Raw genomic sequence first — 25,730 nt, 5'->3', positions numbered from 1 at the left:
TATATAGCATTGGATACCAATAAATAATAATAATAATAATTATTATTATTATATTTTAAAGCCAATAATGTACAAAACAACAATCCAAAAAAAAAAAACTATCCCTGTTAGAATTCACTGTCCTGAACAAGAACAGTTGATTGTTTTTGGTCCTAGAAGCAGGGCTTAAGTTATAGATAAAGAAGATCTAATGTGGGAGAAAAGGTACTGATGGAGAGTTGGCTCTACTGAGAGAAAATATAAAGAGGGTGTATAGGTATTAGAAGTAAAGTGTAAAGGGAAGACTCGTTACAATGTTATTAGAAGTAAAGGGTTTAGGACTCGTTACATTTGACTATGTCCATCCTCTTGGCCGGAGGCTGATCTAATCATGCCCTCCATCCTACCCCCTCGACTTACCCTTCAAACAACCCCTGCCCTATCCTGTTCAACTGTCCCAAGGGTTAATTCCTTGCCCTGGAGCTAAAACAACAGGATCACAGCCATGGTGCTAATACTCAATAGACACTGACCTACTTTGCAGGATTTGTGTTGGGGGAAAATCCCTGATCCACTGCCCTAAAGCCAGCAATGAAAGTGATCTAATGGTCCTAACTGCTCTGTTTAATCTGAAATCATGCTCATGTTATTAATTTTCCATTATGGGAATGTGGCTCTGCCGATGAGATTAAAAGAGTTGTTCTCTCTTTCTCTCTTATTTTGTCCATTCCGATGACCTCCGCGTGCAAACGTGCATGCTTGAACCATCTGGCTGTGCAAGAGCTCACATCCCCTATTTGTTTGTTTGAGCATGTGCTTAGTATCTGCTTCCACTGATCTCTCTTGACTTTTCCTCATGATTTTGACTTTGACACCATTCACCTACAGTTCAACCTACGTTTAATTCAACAGATTTTATGTAATATTCACCTGGATTGTAAAATCCGGTTATTATATAATATTCTCCTTTCACAAAAAAATAAAAAATAAAATAAAAAATACAAATAAATAAATATACATATAAATATATATTATATATATATATATATATATATATATATATATATATATATATATATATATATATATATATATATATATATAATATAAAAATATTTCAAAAGGTCTCATCTGTCTGCATTATTGTTTTCCTTTGACAGATTGAATAAAATATTAGTACCACAGATGCACTACTCTGCATGTCATACTAAAATATCTCATAACAGCAAGAGCAACTAATAACAAATACGTGAAATTCAGTGGATTTGAATTCAGTTTAAACAGTTCAATCTCCATTTTCCAGTTCATTTAATTGCCACCAGGGGGCACTTGTTTCCCCAAACTAGAGTTCAAAAGATACAAAAGACATTCATCTTCGACTGAATTTAGCAATGTGACACATTTGTGCAATAAACACGTTACACTAAACTGCCCATATGATACATTAAAACAACTACAATGTTGAAAACAATTACAGACTGACAATACAATACAATAGATACAAAAAATGACCAATGTGCACTTATTACTCAAAATCAATCAAGATATTTTTATATTTCATTGTTTAGATGTGACAATAACAAACTATTAACAGCAATCACCTTCATATTAGTAATTTAAGCTAAAAGATATATATCACAACTCATTTAAAAGGAGCAAAAAACAGATGACTACACTCAAGACATCAACATTTGTTTTGGGAACAAGAAAAGAAGAAACGTGACTTACAGCAGTATGCTGTTTCTTCATCAACAGATGCCACAATCCACGCTGCCAGCATGAACATCCACGCCAGCCTCTCTCTTTCTCTCTCTCTCTCCCTGTTAGTACATGTTTTCCTATCAATCCATCAGAGTAATTTTGTATATGAAAGGCGAGAATTCAAATGGCTGAATAAGCAAAAAAAAAATCCTTATGAACAAGACTCTTTGAGTGCGTATCTAATAATGCCAAGCTGACATGCAATACATCATATTACCCATTAGCAGTTACTGGGTAAAAGAGGAAACAAGCTGCAGGTTTGTTGACAGATCAAAAGATCCATTTGCATCGCCTCGTGGTCTTTTTCATTCATTTTTACCATCACAGTAACAAATACTTCATAATGCTGTGCATGGGGGGAAAAAAAACGAATCACTATACAGGCTCAGTTTTCCACCTGTGGCTTATTGGTTGATGTGTCTGCATCATGTAGTGGCAAACAGATTCTAAATACCATATACTGTAGTATACAGCTAAAATAACAATAAAAAATATAAACCGACAGTAAAAGTTAAAGTTCACCCAAAACTGAAAATTCTGTCGTCATATACTCACTTTCAGGACAATCTGATTTTTTTTTCTTCTGTAGGAAATATAACTAATAATAGAAATATAAAAAAGTATATAAATAATAGAATCAAAACTTACATTTGAAAATGGTATGAAGTTTAAGCAGTCTTCAAACTAGAAATGTGGAAGAAAAAAAAAACTGATGATTGGAGTATATTTTAAATGAAAATTCACAATTAATCCAATATGTCACTTATTAATTCTTTGCTAGTATTTGTGAAATTAACTTGCGGTTTCAGTGGAAGCTAATGCCACAGGACAGTAAAAAACAAACAAACAAGCAAATAAATAGATAACTGTGACTTTTCTCACAATATGGACTTTTTTTCTCATAATTATGAGTTTCTATCTCACAATTCTGCCGTTTTTCTTAGACTTTTGAGATTTAAACTCAGAACTGCAAGATGCAAAAACTGAGATACAATTTTTTTTTTTTAAGTCAGAATTGCGGGAATTGCAGAAATGTTAACTTAGAACAGTCGGAATGAGAGATATAAACTCAGAATTACAATATATAGAGATATAAATTCAGACTTTGAGGAAAAAAGTCAGAAATGCGAGATGTAAACTCAGAATTCATAGAAAATAATAGTCAGAAATGCTATTTAAAAAAAAATACTAAATTACTTTTATTTTTGATCCTGTGGTGGAAACAGGCTTCTGAGTCAAAAGTGTTTCTACACCAAACACTTTCTCAGCATTTTATTCAAAATGGGAGAAGTAAATAATGACCAAACTTAATTTTTTGCTATGCACTACTGAATATGAGCACCAAATGAAGTGCTATGGCCCACAGATGACCTGTTGCGTCAAACTGAATCAGGATAGTAATGAGCGAGGGTCCTAGTCATACCCAAATGAGTCATGACTTAGCAGAACCATAAGACAGAAAGAAAGAGGGCATCTGTCTCTAAGAGTTCAAAGACAGCTGGAGTAAAGCTAAAGATTCAAAATACTGCACAGTGTTTCAGATTATATCTTAATGTGATCCTTGCCAATGTACACGCGAACATCACCAATGCCTGTTTTGATACATTCAACAATCATCCAATTGTTTTATTAGATCAGTTCATTCCATACCTCCTCTTAAAGCTGTGGGAATTCTACAAATACCCCACACGCAGAGAATAGAACGTCCTTTGCATAGAACATTACCAGGTTCAAAAGTTCAAGCCAGTCGCATCGGTGACTGTCAAAAAGAGCTCTGTGATCAGGCAGCTGTACACACACTGTTAAAGATTCATAAAACCACAAATGCACAAAATTTACGCACGAGGCTGACAAGTTTATGCAAATTAAAAGTGCAAACATTGGTGCATGGAAGATGCCGTGTTCCAGTGCAAATATGGCTTTTGGAGACGAGCAGCCCTGCCGTTCAGGTTAAGGTGGTCCTAAAAAGACCCCTCTAGCGCAAGTTACTCCAAGGACCTATATTTAAACCTTGTACTTTTAGGTTCAAAGAGCAATGCCCTTAGAAACTTGGCACCATGAATTATTTGCGAGGGAAAAGGCATGATGCATCTTTTAACATGTGCAGTCACTTCAGAGTGCAAAGCCTACAAATGTCATGTCCTCTTAAGATCAAAAGTAATTGGTCAGGCTGCACAACAAGACACATGGGTAACAAGGCAGTTTACTAGTGTAACAGACTCAAATGACAGTGTGAGCGCAGCAATGAGCTAATAGACCTACTACAAGAGAGGAGACGTGCAGAACTGCCAGCTTTTTAATGACTATTTTCTCTATTTTTATGTGTACGTGTTATATATTTCATGGTGTTTTTAATCAGGTCTAGCATCAGTTAAAAAGTGCTATAAAATTGTGTTGTTTAGAGAAAAGAAGTCGAAAATTTATGTCAAATCAAAACAATCCAGAGTTTATGCCAGCAAGTTACCATGGCATAAAACAAAGTAAATTATTTATCTAAATATTATCCACAAATATTAAATGAGCAGTTTACCCAAAAATGGTAGAAATGGTGTAAAGTGTGCCAGATGATGTACAGTAAGTAATAGTGTTAGCAAAATGATAGATACAGTACATAGATAAATTATTTATGTTCATTCTCCATTTTTATTGCCAAATCATTTAAATTTCCTCTTAACAAGACTAATGTGGGCCACTTTTTGGGAGAAAACATACTTATGTGATCCTATATCATCATTTTTTTCTTCCTTATTTCAGCTGACAATTTCAGTCAGACATATAATATAATTATACTCTATATAATTAGACATATTCATTTAACCTCTTTCCCACTTCCAATAGTAAATAGTAGAGTATTCAAAACGTAGAGGCACAGCTTATGCCACTGTGTTTGAAAAGAAACGGCAATGCACACACAATGATCTGAAGAGAGACAGAGAAAGAGACAGAGATGGAGAGAAAGAAGGGAAACAGAAATACAGATGGTTCTTGAGGTGTTGGCAGTTGTGTAAGTCAGTGTTCTGGGTCAGGTCAGAGAGGATCTGGAGACCACAGAGCAGGAGATGTGGATTGGGTCAGTGAGCAAGTCTGTCTGGTAACAGGAAAGAAAAGGAGGGGTTTTGGAGGGGGATTTGTCTGTGATGTCTTTCTGTACCCTGGAAGGAGGTTAGCTGCAGAGGAGCAGGTGTTGCACTCTCAGTGTCCATAGCCAGCAGCGCTTCAGCACTGCCCCGAGAACCCAACTGTCATCTCTGATGAGTCGGCGTCTCCACACTCCACACGCTTCTCACTTTGGTACCACAACTCAGTCCAGCGTAACTATACAGAAAGAACATCATCTTTGCTTATATTTAACATAGTAGTAGTTAGAACCAAACAGAACTTACACATTTTCATGAATTCTACACTGATTGGAAATTCTGTGAAATTATTCAGAACAGATTCAAATGTGGTAAAACTTCAAAGATTATATATCTGGCGCAATGTTGCGCCAGGCACGACAAGTATTTTTTGCTATTTTCAGTCATTTTCACATATAAGTAAATATAATATAAATCCATTTTCAAAATATAAAATGTCATAATATGCCTACATGGCATAATAGGCATTGCATGTATCAGAATTAACCTACCTATTTGCTCAGGCGCAAGCGATCCCTTATCTCTTTGGAGATGCATTCAGTCTTTGCGCTTGCAAATTAATAATGTATAATTTTTTATTGACGTATTTGCGCGGCTGACACACAGGATACAGATCCAGTTTAGCCATGATTATTTTGTGGTATTAATGTGGAGGAGATGATTAGTTCACGGGCGCATTGTACTGCAGTGTCTGTTGAACTGAAGTGCTACAGTGAGCTGTCACTCCACAATAAACAGCGCCAAAAGAACATTTGTTTGAATACTGCAATACAATGGACAGAAATTGAAACCTGAGACTTTGTTTCATATTAAAAGCACCAAAGCACAATGCTTATTACGGTTTAATGGATGTAAGGGGGTCCCTCAATGTTCCATCCATTAACTTAAAACAGGCTACACTAATCGAATCTTGAGATTTAAGAACTGATATCGTACCATAAAAAAGGGAATTGATTAATATCGATATCTTTATTTTTTACCCAGCCCTATTAAAATAGTCTATGTGACTTCAGTGGTTCAACCGTAATATTATGAAGCTACAAGAATACTTTTTTTTTGTGGTACTCTCATAATTGGTGGCACAGACTGACCAAGAAGAGAAGAAATCGTAGTATTCTTGTGGCATCATAAAATTACGGTTGAACCATTGATGTCACATTGACTATTTTAATGCTGTCCTTGTTACCTTTCTGGGCCTTGAACAAGTCAGTTGCATTGCTATCTTTGTAGGGTCAGAAAGCACTCAGATTTCAGCAAAAATTGTATTTCGTATTCCGCAGATGAACAAAGGTCTCACAGGTTTGCAACAGCATGAGGGTGAGTAATTAAAGACAGAATTTTCTTTTTTTAATGAACTAACCCTTTAAGTAGCCATGTTTGGAATACATAACCGTTCAACAGCATGAAAGAGAGAAAGAAAAGAAAGCAATCAGAGAAAAAACAAAATAATCCTCCAATGAATAAGACAAGAAAGTTGCAGAAAGATGTATACAGTACCTAAGCGCTGCCACCATTACAATCAGGGTGAAATGGGGTTATATTGTTTATTGTCTGATTCGGACTGCATCCATTAAAGCGATAAAATAAGCAGTGTCTTCTGATGTAAAACTCAGAGCAGAGGGAGCAAAAATAGTATGACTGAGGTCAGGCATCTCCAGTCACAGACACATTAAGGAATGTGGGGCAAGCTGTGCTGAGAAACATTCTGCCCTCTCAAAGAGTGTAAAAAAAAAAAAAAAAAAAAGGAACAATCTTTTTCTTATTCCGGGTAAACAAAAGGTAGGGCACATGAGGATGGTGTTGTCATGCAAGGCAACATGCAAATAACACCCAGAAACTTCTATGTTCACCAATCAGAAATGTGTATGTCAGTAAGAAATGGGTAATATGCATTGTTTTCTGCTTTTTATAATTGTGTGTATAAAGGATATTAAATGATAAGCTCACAAAAAATGTAAATGTTAGAAATGTAAGAAGTGTGTGTGTGTGTGTGTGTGTGTGTGTGTGTGTGTGTGTGTGTGTGTGTGTGTGTGTGTGTGTGTGTGTGTGTGGCAGGAGCAGGGTAGCTGTCAGGCTCTTGTCAGCATAGAAGTGGGTTACAGGAGCTTACATGACCCAGACATGCGAGTCACCCCCAGGGTCAGGGGCCAGTCAGGCATGGCAAGCCAGCACCAACCCCATTCCGCCAATCCACTGAAAGGAGAGGGGCCTAAAGGACCCCAAAGGCCCAGTATAACACATCCTAGAATACACACACAAATGGCGAGAGCGATTCCTAATTACACTGTATATATTTATACAGATAAAAGGCCCATTCACACTTTGGGTATGTCAAGATATCAGGTTTTCACTACATGATTATCGTGGCCAGAAGAATTTACAATAATACTATTTAAATATATAGATACTTGGGAAATAAATAACGCAATCAATCAAATTAACATTTGTTTATTTTTTAGTTGACTTGCCCTCAAATTCTGTGCATCACACTTATAATCAACATGGAATCAAAACTGACTCTGTTAATACACATTCATAATATATATTGTTATATACATAAATTCTATATATATTATAACAACCGGTCTACTATGTCCTCTATCATGTAACCAGCTGCAAAGCTAATCCAGTGATTGTGGGGAGGTGCGTTCTTATCTGTTTCTGGCCCAAAACCCTGTTTCTCAGTACCAAACTACAGTTAAGTACTACAGTAGTAGCCTGGCTCCTACATACTTCCGCTCAATTTCATTTCCCTTCAGTACTCAGTACAAATGAAATGTACGAGAGTCTGGTAGAACCAGGCTACTACAGTAGGCCCAGTGACTTAAAATATTGCACTTTGAAAAATGAGGAATATTGCGAATCAAAGTAAGTCAAGTCAATGTTTAAAGCATTCCATTCCCCAAAGCTTTAACATACTTTTAAGCTTTTTTATTAATCATCATCATCAACAACATAAAAAATACAAATAATTATTCCAAAACAAATTTTCTCATAACTACCTGGCTCCACAATTCAAAACCAAGTCACACTTTACTTTGTTATTATAATTTTTTATATATATATATATATATATATATATACACACTCACCTAAAGGATCATTAGGAACACCATACTAATACTGTGTTTGACCCCCTTTCGCCTTCAAAACTGCCTTAATTCTACGTGGCACTGATTCAACAAGGTGCTGAAAGCATTCTTTGGTAATGTTGGCCCATATTGATAGGATGGCATCTTGCAGGTGATGGAGATTTGTGGGATGCACATCCAGGGCACGAAGCTCCAGTTCCACCACATCCCAAAGATGCTCTATTGGGTTGAGATCTGGTGACTGTGGGGGCCATTTTAGTACAGTGAACTCATTGTCAAGTTCAAGAAACCAATTTGAAATGATTTGAGCTTTGTGACATGGTGCATTATCCTGCTGGAAGTAGCCATCAGAGGATGGGTACATGGTGGTCAAAAAGGGATGGACATGGTCAGAAACAATGCTCAGATAGGCCGTGGCATTTAAACGATGCCCAATTGGCACTTAGGGGCCTAAAGTGTGCCAAGAAAATATCCCCCACACCATTACACCACCACCAGCAGCCTGCACAGTGGTAACAAGGCATGATGGATCCATGTTCTCATTTGATTTACACCAAATTCTGACTCTACCATCAGAATCTCTCAACAGAAATCGAGACTCATCAAAACCAGGCAACATTTTTCCATTCTTCAACTGTCCAATTATGGTGAGCTTGTGCAAATTGTAGCCTCTTTTTCCTATTTGTAGTGGAGATGAGTGGTACCCGGTGGAAGGCTGGGAGGGAACACAAAGCTGAGCGGAACCATTGGAGAAGCAGGAGAAGCAGGACTGGGCAGAAACCAGTGGAGACGCAGGAGATTCAGGGCTGGGCGGAACCAGCGGAGACGCAGGAGATTCAGGGCTGGGCGGAACCAGCGGAGACGCAGGAGATTCAGGGCTGGGCAGAACGATCAGCTCAGTCGCAGCGGGCTCTGGCTGTACTGTGCAGTGGGATGATGGCTGGCTGGTCTCTGGTTCGGGAGTGGGGCTGGAGATATCCTCCTCAGCGGGGCAGATGGTAAACGGCGAGCCGTTATTCTCCAGCACCCACTCCACGAAAGCAGCGAAATCCTCTTTGGGACCGTTCGCTGGTAGGCGTGCCTTACACCGCTCGCTCAGGCTGGTGTAATAAAAAACACAGAGCGAGCGGTCTGGGAAGTAGGTAAGACATGCCAGATCGATGAAGTCCTTGGTGTGGTCCTCCAGCAAATGGTCCAACTGCTCCAGGCATAGGAGCTGGATAGCTATTAGGGCCATACCGGGAGAGGGGGAAAACAAAACAAAAAAGAAAGGCAAACGTGCTAAACTAACCTTTTGGGTCCGCTATTCTGTCACACGTGTTGGTTTTTAAATCAAAGCGCACAATAAAGGAGATATCAAAATACTTATTTTAAATATCCACAAGAGAGAAAAGGCACAACCAAACACAAATCCAAATCTTCAAATATTAATAGCGGACAAAACAAAAATGAAGAACACAGATTTTTAAATACTGGGAATGTAATCAGTGGGAAACAGAAACAGGTGTGGGGCTAATTAATTAATTAAACAAGAAAAGTATCATGACCTAATAAGAAAACTCAGAAAGAACAGAAATCCATAACTGTGACACTTACAGGAGTAGCAATTCTTTTTTTATCCATGCCGCAAACATTTTTAAATATCTTGAAAAAATAGGTCTACTTTAATGTCTTTAAAGCATTGACAGTATTTTCTTTTGTCTTGGTCAAAATCTAGAAAGGATGATGCTGCATTGGCTCTGACTAAGTGCAAGATAGCACTGAGAGAATGAGAGAAGACTCTCATGTTTTCTTTTCTTTTTGATTAAATAAAACGCAGTACTTTATTATTATTATTATTATAGGCCAAGAATTAAAAAATAAATAAAATAACACAATTAACCAGTATTTTTACTACTCAAACTGGTTTCGGAAGAGTATAATACAGAGGAACGCAGGAACAGAAACGTTGAAATAACAATTATAAAAAAAAAATCCCTGCTTTATGCGATTGACCAATATCGGTATCGGAATCGGCCAATAGTTTTTTTGTTAAAATCAGTGCATCCCTAATATGTATATACAGTATTTTCAAACACAGATGACAACAGAGTGAGTGACGTGACATACAGCCAAGTATGGTGACCCATACTCAGAATTCGAAACCCATCCAAAGTGCATACACACAGCAGTGAACACACACACACACACACACACACACTGTGAACACACACCCGGAGCAGTGGGCAGCCATTTATGCTGCGGCTCCCAGGGAGCAGTTGGGGGTTCGGTGCCTTGCTCAAGGGCACCTTAGTCGTGGTATTGCCATCCCGAGACTCAGACCCACAACCTTAGGGTTAGGAGCCATACTCTCTAACCACAAGGCCACGGCATCCCGTACAGAGTTGTACTGTTCAAAAAGTGTGTGGCATAAATATTTATATATTATACATTTTTTTTACTTGAAACAGATGACTTTTCCCTTTATTTTGTTGTCAGAGAGCACCAGAACACTTCATCTACAGTACATGTTAAACTGACAAAAAATGAAAGAATTGTAGTATATATATATATATATATATATATATATATATATATATATTTATATTCACTTTATGGATTTACAGTGGTGTTTGAACTGCATTTAATTAACTTTAAACAAGACTTTGTTTTCTATCTAAAATGTGCCAGCTGTTATTTATCTTTGACAAAATGGTTAAATACGCATATTTCTGGTTTAGTAAAAATTAATTGCAGTTCACTTACAAATTTGGTCATGAGAGGTCATGAGAAATCTGACAACTGTGCTCTCCAGAAACGAGAACTTTCCTGTTGATTGCACGGTTCTCTATTCTGATCCATAATGGTTCAGACCAAATGCCCCATAGCACTGAGAATAACTTTGTTAATTACTGTGCTCGCTGTTCAATTAACTATGCAATAGAGATCACTGCCAGAGCCGCTGCTGATAACAACTATCAGTCATTTGGAATTTATAGAAATTCATTAAAAATGCCGACACCTGAGCAGATTTCCAAATGAACCCCCTGGGATAAACTCATTTCCTCTCTTCTTCTGTCAACCCCCAACACCCCACCCCAACAGCAGCTACATTCGAATGCTCCCACACACTCATTTAATTCACAGAGTAGGCTGTACTTGGAAACTTCAAAAGCAAACAATAGATGTTGTTTTATTCATTCTGTACACAAAGAGGTTCACAAGTCTATCACCACATCTCACATTTGGTTTTGTAAAATCAAAACTATTCCTAAATGGTTTATTGAACACAGTCTCTGACCATTCAGATTCAGCCTGTAGAGAGAATTCAGCTATCCCTTAATTTTATCAATTATGATAGCTTCATTGAGGCAATAACTGGAATTCCTATGTATTCTGTGTGGCGTTTTTATGTTTCCATGGATACAGAGGACCGACCATTAAAAGGCAATTATTGAGGAAGAGAGAGAGTGGAATTCACCCCTTTGTCAAGATTTCATAACAGCTGTAATAAACACTGGCCGCCACGCTAATGTGAAACTCCTGAATGAATCTGCCTCACACATATCCGCTCTGCCTCTCTTACGACAATATACACTCAGTTGCCAAATAAAGGTCTATACATTTTCTGTGTTAAAATGGGCTTCCTATTAAAAAAAAGATGTATGGTAAGCTTTTTGGTAGTCTTTGCTTGTGTGTTTGATGAGAGCACAGAGCACATCCAATTGCTCAGAAAAGAGAACAGCTTGCGGTATATCCTATCTGATCCCATCAAATCAAATGTGTATCCAAACTGAAATAAATGAGATAAGTAATCTCTCATCTCCCTCCGGGAAGTAATCCCACCCTCATATCTACCACCTACCTATCCAAAATTCCCTCTGACTGTCCATATTTTGGAGAGAAAATTTGTAATTTCTGTTACAATAACCTTTGAACTCTGTAACTGTTACAAACATTATTCTTAATAAATTATAACAGACATAACTTGAATGTTTAAATGAAAATTAACAAGGTGCATAATAGGAGGAAAGTAAAGAACAAGGGTGTCAATCAATAATGTTGATTATATTTTGATGAAGATATATTACCAAAGACTAACAGGACAGAAGTGATATTAAGGACACAGGAGCATGCAAATTGTATATATATATATACATTTTTGGTAGGAATATTGTTCAATTTGGTAAACCAGTTTGAAAAAAAGAAGATATGTACTAATATCCTAATATATTTATATTAGGAAATACATTTTTCCCCAAATAAATTGCCAATTAATAAAAAGCTACAACATCAACAAAAAAAGTATATCAATTTCAATGACTTCTAAAATTTAAAATTAATTTTTTTTTTGGAAATTTATTAGGGACTATACATATATATACAGTATATACATTTCTTAACATAAATATATTAGAAATTAATATACATCTTGCATATACATTTATGTATATTAAATACACAATGGTATAACAGGGCTTAGTTTAAACCAGGAATATAGGCCAAAGTTCAACTAGGATTTTAAAATATTTTTTATAAACATACCTTTGAAAAAACATTACTGGTGTTCTTCTTGAGACAAAACAAGGGCACTGATATATTTCAAGATCAATCAGTGGATGTTTCTTTCAGTTGAAAGAGCTCAGACTTACTTTTAGTCTGTGACTAGGCTTAAGCCTGGTTTGTGAAACCGGGCTATATGTACTGTATATGACTATAGGTGCTTTTCTTATTTATTGCATTAAAGGTTTTCCCCTCTTCCAGCTCTTTTGAAGACCACACCTGAATGCTGTGAACCCTACCTCAGAGTGACAGTCACATTAAAACGCCATTAAAGTGTGAAATAGGAACAAGGCGTGAAGGGAGGTTTAACCCCAAGCTACTTCTGAGCACCCATGGATTATACAGATAAGAACATCAGCTTTTCTGTTGTTGCTTTTCTTTCTTGTCTACTTTTTACCAGTTCCCTTTGTTCGGTTTGCACAAGGCCAATGGAAAAAAATGTGTGTTTTTGGGGTGGATTGCGTGGGGGCTGATGAAAGAATGGCAGGGTTAGGGTGTGAGTGCATTAAACGGGAATACCTACTTCTATTCTGCAATCAGTCTATTTTCTATGTGTCTTTTAGCAAGCTCACCTCTCACTCCGCACAAGCATGTCTAGGCAATGGGGGATGACACTGCCATGCACCTGAGCACGCTGTAAAAAAAAAAACACTATGTGCATATGTGCCGCTGTCTACAAAAGAGCTTGAACAAAGACGGTGATATCAGGGATTGTTCCGTGATCACAGCAACAACAAAAGAAATCAGTCAAGCAAGTGACAGCAAAATTCCCAGTGTTTAGTCTGCCATATCTTGTGAATAGAATCTAAAAAAAACATACTGTATATATATTGATTTGATTGCATTTCAGCAATAAAAAGCACTGTTGGTTTTGCTAAGGGTCTCAAGCTGTGCTCTTTCAGGAAGGAATGATGCAGTGAATTGGACTGAGACCCCGGCTTGTGTCAAGTCAATGAGACTGAACACATTAAAACTGATGAGAGTGTACTTAGACAGGTTAGAGCTCACCAAGCGTTTGCTGCCTGGATGCACTAAATCAATCAATACATCTGCACGAATCTACAAAAACAAAATTGACTGCATGCCATCTTTACTTAAAATTATATCATACACACATACACACACACACACAGTATATAAACATGTGTATGTTTGTGTACCAAATGATGATTGCTTTTATAATTTCAGTAACGCTGAAATCGACTGAAATCATGGATAACACAACACATGTAGTACACATAACACTTAATTTTAGTTACACTTTTTAATTTGCTTTGAGATAGATAGGATTAAGACGTTTTCCTGATGCTTTCTCTTAAACATTTGCATTAAAGCAGAGTGAAAGCTGATATCAAACCATTTAAACACCCTTCTTCCCACCTCAACTACCCAACTATGAAAGTGTGTCTATGGGGGGGATAAAATAATTCTTTCCTAATTAATTCCTCTGCCCCACGTAACCCTCACACTATTCGTAATCCAGAAGGGAACATCTTTATTGATCTTGGGAACGCTTGAGTAGACTCCCAATGCTTATCTCAGCATAAAAAGCATCTCTTGTGACGAGCCACGATTTAATTAGATGACAATCACTGTTAACAATGCACTGCCGACATCACAAAATTTGCACATTGGCGCTGGCAGTGATAAATTTCAGCTGCTCGGACAGGGACAATTCACATCCTTGAATTAACTCTTTCCATATGAGCAGGAATTTCAAAGGAGCACTGCAGATATTGTTAACTAGCAAAAGAACAATCATGTTCCATACACAATCTGTCAAACTGGCGCTGCAATTAAAGTTTACCCAGCTGTAGATAACAGACTAAACTCTCTCTATTTTTAATGCAGGCTGCAAATGATGATGGTGGATGGTAAGGTACTTTAAAAAAAAAAGTAATTTTTCATACTTTTTGCAATTTGATTTCTTATCCACAAGAGGGCAGTGCATGTGATTTTCTACTGCATTGAAAAAGACTTCAAAACAAAGCACATACAAAGAAAGATTACAAATTCATTAATATATTGTCACAATATCTAAATATTTATGTTCAGATATGTATGAATTTCAGCCTGCAGTTTTATTCTTGCTTTGAATCTAACATTTTGTCCCCTTTCTTTTCCCTTTCTGTTCTTTATTTACTTGAAAAATTAATTTACTTGAAGGTTTTGTGAAAAAAGACTACATTTTCAAAAAAACAAAGGCTGTTTTAAGCTGTTTATGTATGATCATAGATAGATAGATAGATAGATAGATAGATAGATAGATAGATAGATAGATAGATAGATAGATAGATAGATAGATAGATTGTTAGATGACGGTCACATCGGTTGTCATGAACACCTCCCAACACTATATTTATAAACTCATTAAAAGATGTGCACACAATCTTTCATCTGTAGTGACGGGACATTTTGGCAAAAGCTTTCTCTGGTCAAGTGACTCACAGTCTGACCACACATTACAAATTCTCAGCCCCCAATGGCTGGCACTAAACACGCCACTGTCAAAAAGAAAAAAGAAAAAAGAAAGAAAATTGTTGAGCCACTGTAGAGTATTTTTTGGAAAGCGGGGCATAGGTGAAGGCCAGGGGCTAATGGCAATGAGGGATTTGTCAGTCATCCTAACATTTAATAATCCCTGGCTCTCCATTTTCTGCTGTTTGTTTATATTAACCTCTGGTTGAACCCACTTTAGAGGCAGCCTCTGTGCCAGAAAGTTCACTGAACATTCAGCATGGAAGCGGAGAACATGTCATCTCGAATCTATTAGCCCACAGGGGAGACTGCAGCAGTCCACGCACCACACACATACACACACACAACTCACATACACTCTAGGTAAGCTGCAAACCCTCACATTTTCTGTACTGATGGCGCCTGTAACTGAGATTATTGCATGCTATGACCTAATTCTGACCTCCCTTTTTCGCTCATGCTGAATAATCCTATTAAACAATGCAGTACATCTAACAGTTACTGCTTTCTACCGCATTCCGTGCAGTTCTCTTGTGGCATCAGTAGGAATGTGTTTAACGGTGCTGCTTTCATTGCATTTGTTGACTCAGTAAATTAATATGATCTCATATGGCTATAGGTAAGTAATATAGTTCAAGATGCACCTTGAAAGAAATGCTTGGATTATGAAGCTGGAAAAAACCTCTGGATCCCTTTCATTATTCTTTGATGTATTTCTAACTTTCTTCATGATGTGTTGCTGTATGTTTTATTACTGTAGTGAGAACATAATGCAGCAGACAGTGTCTTGCATGTTTTGTAGACTCACCATTGGGTGGCGATAAAGAGAACAGGTAAACAGTATCTTTCGAGATGCACCTGGAGAGAAACGCTTGGATTATGAAGCTGGAGAAAAAAAAAGAAAAGAAAAAAAACTCTGGATTCCTTACATTAGTCTAACAATTATATATAACTTTTTTGATAGTATATGGCTGTATGTTTAAATACTGTAGTGAGAACATAATGCAGCAGACAGTGTCTTGTAGGTTTGCATACTCACCATTGCTTGGGAGTTGTTTGCCGATTCAGCGTATGTACAGTATTAGAGTTGAGGTGGTTTTAATATATTACAGAACCAACACCTTTTCCTGTCAGTAGAAAAATTAGCTTTATTTGCTACCTAGTACCTGGATCTCGACTGGACAGTCGTGTAAACCATTTAATCCCAACAAATTAATCCATGTCGATTTTAAAACTATGTACAATTTTTTTTTTCACTTGTATGCATGGGTGTTTATCTCCTGTATATCACTGTATATCGGTAACATAAATACCATGGTACCATGGTTTGCATCTTTACTTAATGTTAGACCTTTACAGAAAGTGGTGGACATGAGTACAGTACAAAACATGTTTTATTTATTATTACGTAAATACCGACACAATGCAGCTAAATAAATATACATTTGTGCTGTGAACAAATGGGGGGGAAATAACAAACCTTTCATTAGTTCTGTCGAATTTTGGAAGTTTCTCGGAGTCCGAAACGCATCTGAAGCAACAGGTTTCCAGATTCATCTAGGAACTAGAGAACATGTCAGGCTGCGTGAACTCCAAAGCAAGCAAGCTGATTGGCTGTGAGTCAGAAATTAACCAATTAAAACAAAGTATAGGCGGTGCTGCTGGCTTAATCGCATCTCATATGCATGTATTCAATAAATTAATATTAAATAAATAAAATATTAAATATTTTGTATCTAAATGTATTTCATTATCTAAATGTAATATGTAATCATTTATTATATTAGATTTATCAAATAGTATTTATATATTTGTATTTATTTTTTGGAGAGGGGTTACTTGGCAACATGTATTTCCTCAAACTTTTACACTATCTGTTATCTGTTTTTATATTATCTCTTTCTGTTACTGTAAAGTTAAACGAATTTCAGACACATCCAGATGGGAGGGGATAATGCCTGAAAGACATGTAAATCAGCCAATTGGCACATATACATAAACACTGGGCGTGTCTTGCAAATAACTCACATATTGCATGGAGGGCGTGCTGCAGCATAGTGAAAAGTAATTATATAATGTTTATTTATTTACGTGGTGTATTTTAAACATTGTTAGATATTTTTGACTGGTCTTCATAAAGTTATGTTGACTTTGGCAAACAGTAACTTAATATAATTTGTTTTAAACCAAAGTATCACCTTGACAACAGGCAAGTCAGAAATGTTGGACATGAGATAAGATAAGCCTTCTGTTTGATTACTGAAGGGATATGCTCAGGTGAGTTGGATGCATAAACAATCCTGCTGTTCCGAAGAGAAGAAATGACTTCATCTTTCATGATGAACATCTTTTACATATTTGTGATGACTGAAGTGTGATAGGATGAATTGCCTTGAAACCCATTAATTAGTGTATTACAATTTGATTTATTAATATTTGATCACGTCCCCAAAACCTAATCCGTGATAGTGGCAATATGAGATCCCTTTTGATCTGCAACCACTTACCATCCCAATTGGACAGGGCCCAGTTCAAGTTAGAGGATGCAGAGTGCCCTTGGTCAATTCAGATTTTCTTTTCTTTCTGAGGGCTTCATACACAGTGCTGCCCTAGTGTTAAATATATATAACATACTTAAATTACTGAAACAGTGCAACATTATGAATTTAGATTGTGTTAAGGCCTAACATAAAGGCTGTTAAGATTATGTTGTATTACGTAGTTCTCACTCTCAAAATAAAATTGTGTTCCTCTTAATCAGTGCACTGACTTTTTTTGTCTTCTAGTCCTTTGGTTTCTTCTTTCTCTGGATAACATGGCCGTGACTACATTGTGTAGGCAGTTCTATGAGAGTCAATGTGTTTGCAGAGAACTTTGTTATATTGACGTCAATGTGCCAACTTTAATCGTATGTCAGAAATGCCTTCTGTTTTCCCACACATGCTCATTTTGCTACTTTCTTGAAGCTTGCATCTTAATATGCTTATTTCACTATATGGTAAGTGAAAAACATTATATGAAATGAGTAGTATTTCCGAATGGTATTCATAAAATAGTAAGTGATAAAGTTTTTGGAAGAAAAAGTGTGAATGCATGATGTACTATCCTATGAATGGCAGTGAAGTAACACGGCTGATGCTGTAAGTCACATGATAAAGCCAAAACTGTTGATGTAGAATGTTCAGACTTCATTTATATTATACACATAGACTATCCTCCATAATTTTTTTTTTTTACAGTTTTAAATTATTTCCTCATAAAATCCATTGTATGACCTGTAATGATAGGATGTGATGGTACTGTAAATGGTGGGACTATAGTGATCATGAACTCTCAACAGGTTGCATAGAGGAGGTCATTCCATACCTTGACAGAAAGTTGTTGTCATGATACAAACCTTCATAATCATCGGGAAGAAGGAGGCGGGAACCGGCAGACAATCAACTGATACTTTAATAATCAAAATAAACACAAAACAGCGCAACAGCCCCTCCCGGACGACCGTTGCGCACAAATAAAAAGCAAAACACAAACTAAAACCCAGGCCTGGTCCTCTCTCGTCTGTCACTGTCGTCGCTCCGGTTTTATATCCCTCCATCTCCTCCGTTGGAGTCGAGACCGGCGAGTGTAACTGTAACTGTAGTTGCAAAGTTGCAAAGACTAAAGTCTCAAATCCAAAGAGATATTCTTTATAAAATTAGGACTTGTCCACGACCTCCTAAAATGCTTAGTTTTAACATGCCCTCATGTCTACATCACTGTGTGGGAAGATTTGCATAATGCCACCCAAATGTTCACGCAAAGAAAGAAGGTATAGCTTTGATTCTCGCTGTAATATTGTTGCTGTTGCCGCTGCAATGTTGTGGAGACGCTATGTGTTTTATTGTGAAACTACTTTGTTTAGCCTTCCAAAAGAGGACAATATCCGCTTCATCATGCCTAGAGCTGATCCGTGCTGGTCATTAAGGAAATACATCCGTAATGGTCATTAAGGAAATACATCAACTTTGTGCTGTGGATCGCCGGATCGGCTTTCACCTTGGACGAAGCGGATTCCATCCCTGGGTCGTCACATGTGGCTGCTGCATGCCATTGACCGTTCCTCACTCTAGCTGCCGGCCGCCGCTCACTCAGGCCCACCGGCTGTTCCTCCCTCTTTGCAAGGACAGTCTGGTGCTTCTGACTCACAGTCTGTAAATATGTTTTTATTTTTAAAGAATTTGCCACTGATGATTCAAGCATGAGTTTAGCAGCGAAGCAGTGTAAAGTAGTGCTTGTTGTTTGTTGTTTCTCCGATCACAAATACAGACATGGTTTTATGTTAACGCGGCACAATATGCAACACAACACATTAAAATACATTATAGTCATTATAAGTATATGTCCCCACTGGATGCAACAAACGCCTAGCTTGTTATGGGTTTTATTGGTTTTGTCCTGTCACACCAGTGTTCTGACTGGGACATGTCATCACAGTATGGTGAGGGGCGTAACATTTCCGTCAAACGCTTGAGGCATTTTGCCAATCACAACGCACTGGATAGCTGGGCAATCAGAGCACACCTTGCTTTTCAGACCGATGAGTTTTGTAAAAAGTTATGCTGTTCAGAAAGGCGGGGCATAGAGGAGAAACAATAATGTACAGTATGTGGAAAACAATGTGTTTTTTGAGCCTTAAACCACATAAACACATTTCATTACACCAAATACACAAAATAATGTTGTTTTTAGCAGCATCATATAACCCCTTTAATTCTTGGTAAACTTATGATTGCTCAGAGTTTATATTGAGGTAGACAGATATGGCTACTTAGCTATTGTCTTCTAATCTGCCGCAGTAAAAGTCATCTTGTAACACACTATTTTTTCCTCTCTTCTCCAGGAGAATCAATCCCAATCTATGCTCTGATTGAGAACCATTCATCTCTTCTAGTTGTGTTAAAAGCAGTGGTATACCAGATACAGACCTATACAGCCAAGGGTAAAACAAAAAGCATCAAGCAGGTGGTTGCCAGTGCTAGAGGAAATGTAATGCTGTGGAATGGAAACTCATTCCTCCAGTTCCTCCCTCTATTCTGAATTCAGGCATCCTGAGAGTTGAATACTTACTTGCAGTGAGTAAAAATTTTTATGATGATTATTTGATGGATTTCTTTTTATTATTATTATTATCCATAATGCCATAAGGCTTTATTTTCTGTTTGTTATGGAAAATGTTGATTTACTGACATCAAATGCTCATTTTTTTTGTGTAGCATCTACTAGCTAACACGCTACATGTGTAAAACTGACTTATATGAATGGCTGTATCTTTGTTGTTTCTTTGCTCAAGGTTATTGTTCTAGAAGTGTAGTTTCCAGTGGTGTTTGGTACCAAAGGTCTTGACATAAACAGCCATTCCATTGTTAACATGAACTTGCTATACCCCACATTTACCCTTACAGACATACTGTAGGTGAAGGTATGGTGCGAATTTAATGATGCAGTGAATTCAGCTTCTATGTCAATAATAAAGTGCATGATTGTGGCATACAGTGTTTGTTATATGTGTGTGTATATACTTATTTTCATCTTTCATTTTCATGGTAATATTTCCTGACATCCAAGCTATACAGAGGTTATGTCAGAGGAACAGTTTGAGGAGCACAGAACTTCAACCTGCTAAACACATTTGCTTGTGTTCAGCATTTCCGCCTCCAGCCGCCTCCTCCTTATTCAGAGGTTGGTCGTTTTTCATCCTTCCTGCTTCCTGTTACACCTTTAATAGTACGTATCCACTGTGTCCACTTTGCAACATATTCTGGCTTTTATTCTGTTTTATGTGATATTAACAATTCAAATCAGTCTATAAACTGCACATAAAAAATAATTCACACTAACAGGACACAACTGGGTGATTACCGGCTAGAATAAACTCCAATGTGGACCAGACTTCTAAAATTTATACTGATACTACCATCATGGCTTAAAGAAAATTTATTTTATGTTTTGTAATTTGTAATTTGTGATCATAATGTCTAAATATTATTTATTGTATATATATTGTGGTTGTTAAATTGCTTAACACTGAAACACTAAACTCTTTATATTATAAGGTGTTGTTTTGGGTCCAAGTTGAGATATGACAAGTATACATTGATTCTCAGAGACAGAGAGAGAGAGAGAAAGAGAGAGAGAGAGAGAGAGAGAGAGAGAGAGAGAGAGAGAGAGAGAGAGAGAGAGAGAGATCTGTCACTGGGACCCTTCCCAAAGGTACATTTGTGCACCTTATTTATCCCTAAAGGGTGCATTTCATTAACTTTAAGGTACATATTAGTACCTAAATGATACAAATTAGTATTTTTTGAAAAGGTACCACCTTGGTGAAAGCTTGTGTACTTTTTTTTTCTGAGTATAGGTGCAAATATATTCATGTAATGTGATTCATCAAGGAAAGCAACAAGCCAGATTGAGTCAACTGGATTTGTACTGTTTTTCACAACATTAGAACTTAATAAAAAACATTCATTTTTGGTACAACTCATGATCTTTTGACTTTTATGAAAATGTCTTAGTACTTTTAGCGTGAGTATAATGTAATAAGCAGGAACTCAAAGCCATTCAAAAAAAAAAAAAAATCAAATTCTGAAACAGCACAGCTCCATTTATTACACAAATGTACATCAGTAACTCTTCACAGTCTTACCTGTCACAGAGGCCTTTTGTTTGTATGGAAAAGATTGGCATGAAAGTGGCATAACTTTATTCCATGTCAGAGATACACACTTTATATTATACTGATGTTAAAATTAATACAAACAAAGAGTCTCAGAAAAGTGCACGACTGTAAAGAAATATACACTACTCTTTTCACAGTCACAAACCCTTTTATTTTATTGAATGACTAATAATTACACTTTTGCACTTTCAAAATTTCTGCTATTATATGTGTATTCAATTGTTTTTATTAAATATTCTAGATATAAACACAATTATCTACTTTATTTTTTTCAACAAATAATATTTTTTTTTTTTTCTGGCACAATCAATGGCTATTTTGGTAGAGACAAAATGTTGATGTTATTACTGCTGCAGTCGGTTGTGTATTTTTTCAAACAAAGAATGATTTATGAGAAAAAAAAAAAGTTCCAAGTTAACAAATTTTGCAACAGAAATGTTACCATCATACAGTATGTGAATCAAATCTGCACACAATCTGTGCCGCACATCGCATCAGTTTACAAAATGTCATAATCTTTCCACATGGTAGCAAATGAAAACATCAGCATCAACCAATCTAAAAAAAAAGTACTTATAACTGAAAAATAAATTTTCAGTAAACATTAAACATACTTCCACATACAGTACTGCAATCAAATGAGCATAAATACGATGAAAACCTACCTCACAATAGTGCACTCACGATGTATTTCACTTGCTGTGTCTCAGTAGTCCCATAAAGTTTATTATTGGACTGGCGGAGCCGTCTGAACTCTGAGTGCCCTGAACCCAAAGAGATATCTCAGGCGAGATTTTATCCAAGTGTGAATGTGCAATATTTATAAGTGTGAATTATTTAGCATGTGGCCGTCACACAGCCAGCTGTTCCCCTCTAAAATGCATCATTGATAAAAACGAAGACTAAGCTTAAGCTAAAACGAGAGCTGTTAACCTATATGTTAATAGAATGTAAACCTCTGTACTACAGTAACATTCAGGCCTCTCTCACTCTAAATTAAGTGTTCAACATAAAACATGGCAGATACTCTTTCTTTAACGATTTTAGAATATGGATTTTTTTCTTTTTGTTTGGTTGAATGGAAATTTAAAGGAAAAGTTAACCCAAACATAAAATTTTGCTAAAAATATACTCATCACTAGGCCATCCATAACTCAACTTTTCACTTCAGATGTTACTTATGTGTAAATTATTAAATAGCTGTTTGGACTCTCATTCTGACGGCACCCATTCACTGCATAGAATCCATTGGTGAGCAAGTGTAATGCTATAAGTCTCCAAATCTGTTCCGATGAAGAAACAGACTCATCCACATCTTGAATGGCTTGAGGGTAAGTACATTTTCAGCGACTTTTTATTGTTTGAAGAACCATTCCTTTAATTTGATCTTACACAGATCTAGACAGTTCTATCACCTCATATATTCAGAGTGGACTAATGGAGATCGAGTCACATCAGTTACAGCAAATCTTTGTTCAAAACCTAGCATAAATAGATCATCCACTGTGCTTCTTATTATTTGGTCAATGTCCCATATGCTTCTTCTCAAGCATCCTGTGCAGTCAACAAAATACACTTTTTGTTGAGTTCAGTCATGTATCTCACTGACACTTCTGAAATGAATGTACTGTACTTCTGCCAAACACAGTTGAGCTTTTCAAAGTGGAAAGTAGCAGTGAAACCCATAATACTTTCAACATTAAGATGCCAAACAAAATCCAATACAGCTTTTGTAATGAAAAAGTTTTACATAAAGATTTTGTGTTTTTAAACAATGTGCAATTTTGTAAAGAAAAAAAAACCTATACTAAAATCATTTATGAATGTGGCAGAAGTTATTATAGCATTAATTTCAAGCCTTGTCCTTTTGTTACAGAGCAATTGATCTGAAAGTCACAAAACACTGCAACATTTTCACTCTTATGAACAGAGGCAGGGTTTGATATGAACAGTTTTGAGCTGTTTGATATTTATGTCTTCATCCAGAGGGGTTTTTTTTTCTTCTATTAATTGCAATCTGATGCAAGACTTTAATATTATAGGATGGCTGAGTCAATATAATATCTGGTGGCAAAGATCTAATTTTTTTGGAAATATTAACCCCAACTGTAATTTCGCTTTCAGTAAGTCAAGTCTGCCATCTACCGTTGCTATTCATTTGATAATTGGGATCATAATCATTTGCCTTTGGATTAAAGATTTATATTAGAATTTATATCAATATCTGACAATCCAATGCTCATCTGAAAACATATATTTTTATGTTTCTCCTATAGCTGTGTGGAGTTATGCAGAATTCTTGTAAATGGAAACACTGAAAAAGAAAATGTATCATCTAAAATTCGAACATTCAAACTTTTTCCAAAAAACTAAACATGTTTTGGGTGTATATCACAGGTTTGGCAAGAAGAATCATTCATACAAGTTCTTCCTCAAAACACAGTTTTATTTCTCCAATCTGTAAAGGAAACATTCTTAACAGGTGACTCAACATGCTATAATGAATAACCTCCTAAAAAAATTATTATCCCCTCTGTCAAAATCTTCCGACATGTTTATGAAGACTGTTTTATGTACAGCATGCATCTTCCTCTGCTTGTAAACAAGGCGCAGCGCATCCAGGTTCTACGTCAGAATGCCAGTTCCTGCATCAGCACGCGTGATGAAGGTTAGAAAGCCCTCTGATTTCATCAAATATATCTTCATTTGTGTTTCAAATATGAACAAAGTTCTTACATGTTTAATTGCAATGACATGAGGTTTCATCATTATTTAAATCATTTTCATTTTTGGGAGAACTAATGCTTTAAGATGCTCACTGAACATGTCTATATAGAAAACAATTAAAAAGCGCCTAACCTACTGAAGAGCATGCAGACAGTTTTTAAAGATGCACTTTACATGTAAATGAAGGGCATGTTGTTGGAGTGCTTCATTACACTCAGGTTTTAATCTCCTTTTATTTACATTTGTATAATTTGTTTTGTCCACTCTCAAGTGTGATATGAAAAGCCTGTAGGCACCATACACTGGCTTAGCAAAAAGCATCTTAGCTGAGTGGACTAAAGACTCAGTAAATATTATGTTTTCAGCATTACAATGCCGATAACTGCTGGAAGCCCTGGGTCTGTGACAGATAAGAAAATGAGCTGACTGTCAACCGGCAAACACCAGGTCTCCAAAACACCTCCACCTTTGTTTTGTTTGTTCCACCACTTCCACCAAAGCTGTGTTTGTTTTCACGGGCTTAGAGGAAGCAAGTGGGGTGCTGGAATCAAGGACGCAGGGTTGAAGAGTTGTGTTTCCAGCAGTCGGAAAGCGGTTGACGCCACACACTGTGATGCTTGAATTTACCCTGTTCTTATATGAGGGGTTAAGTGAAGTCACTGAAGGTTTATCTGCCATCATATTGCTCCCTGCCACCATCAATAAAACGCAACAATGTGTCTTAAAAAGTCAGCTTATAAAAGTTTCAGGAAACTCTGAGAGCTTAAGTGATCTTCCCCCGGCTCCGCAGAAGCCCTGCAGCATCCAGGATGTCTGCTTATATTAATTTCATGGAGTTTAAGAGGTCAGCAAACTCATTTGGAGATTCTTATTCATTTATGAACCCAGCAACCCCCTGTTCTGCAGCGCTCTAAGCTACAGGGCCTCAGATGCTTAAATTTACATGGAATATTATATAGTTAGGTGTGTGGAAAAGTATAGTGCTCTTGCTCAAGCAGGCAGATTAAGGCTAAGCAATGCTCTCGGAGATGACAGTCTCCCACATTTTAATGAAAAGGCAGGTTGGTGAACCTATGTTTCATCCACTCTGTTTTCCAGAGCTTTAGGATCATTGCTTCATCTGAAATTCAGAAGATTTCTTTGAGACAAAGCAGACCTGAGGTGAACAGCTGGAGTAAATGATCTCCAAAGCTGCCCAGGGGGGTGCAAATGCATAATTAATTTAGTTTAATATTTGTAATTATTTTCTTATTATTAATAATAATAATAATGTATTGCCTTTCACTTTTTGTTTAT

Source organism: Carassius carassius, chromosome 23, assembly GCF_963082965.1.
Source record: "Carassius carassius chromosome 23, fCarCar2.1, whole genome shotgun sequence".
NCBI lineage: Eukaryota > Metazoa > Chordata > Actinopteri > Cypriniformes > Cyprinidae > Carassius > Carassius carassius.
Note: the sequence above shows the minus strand (reverse complement) of the source record.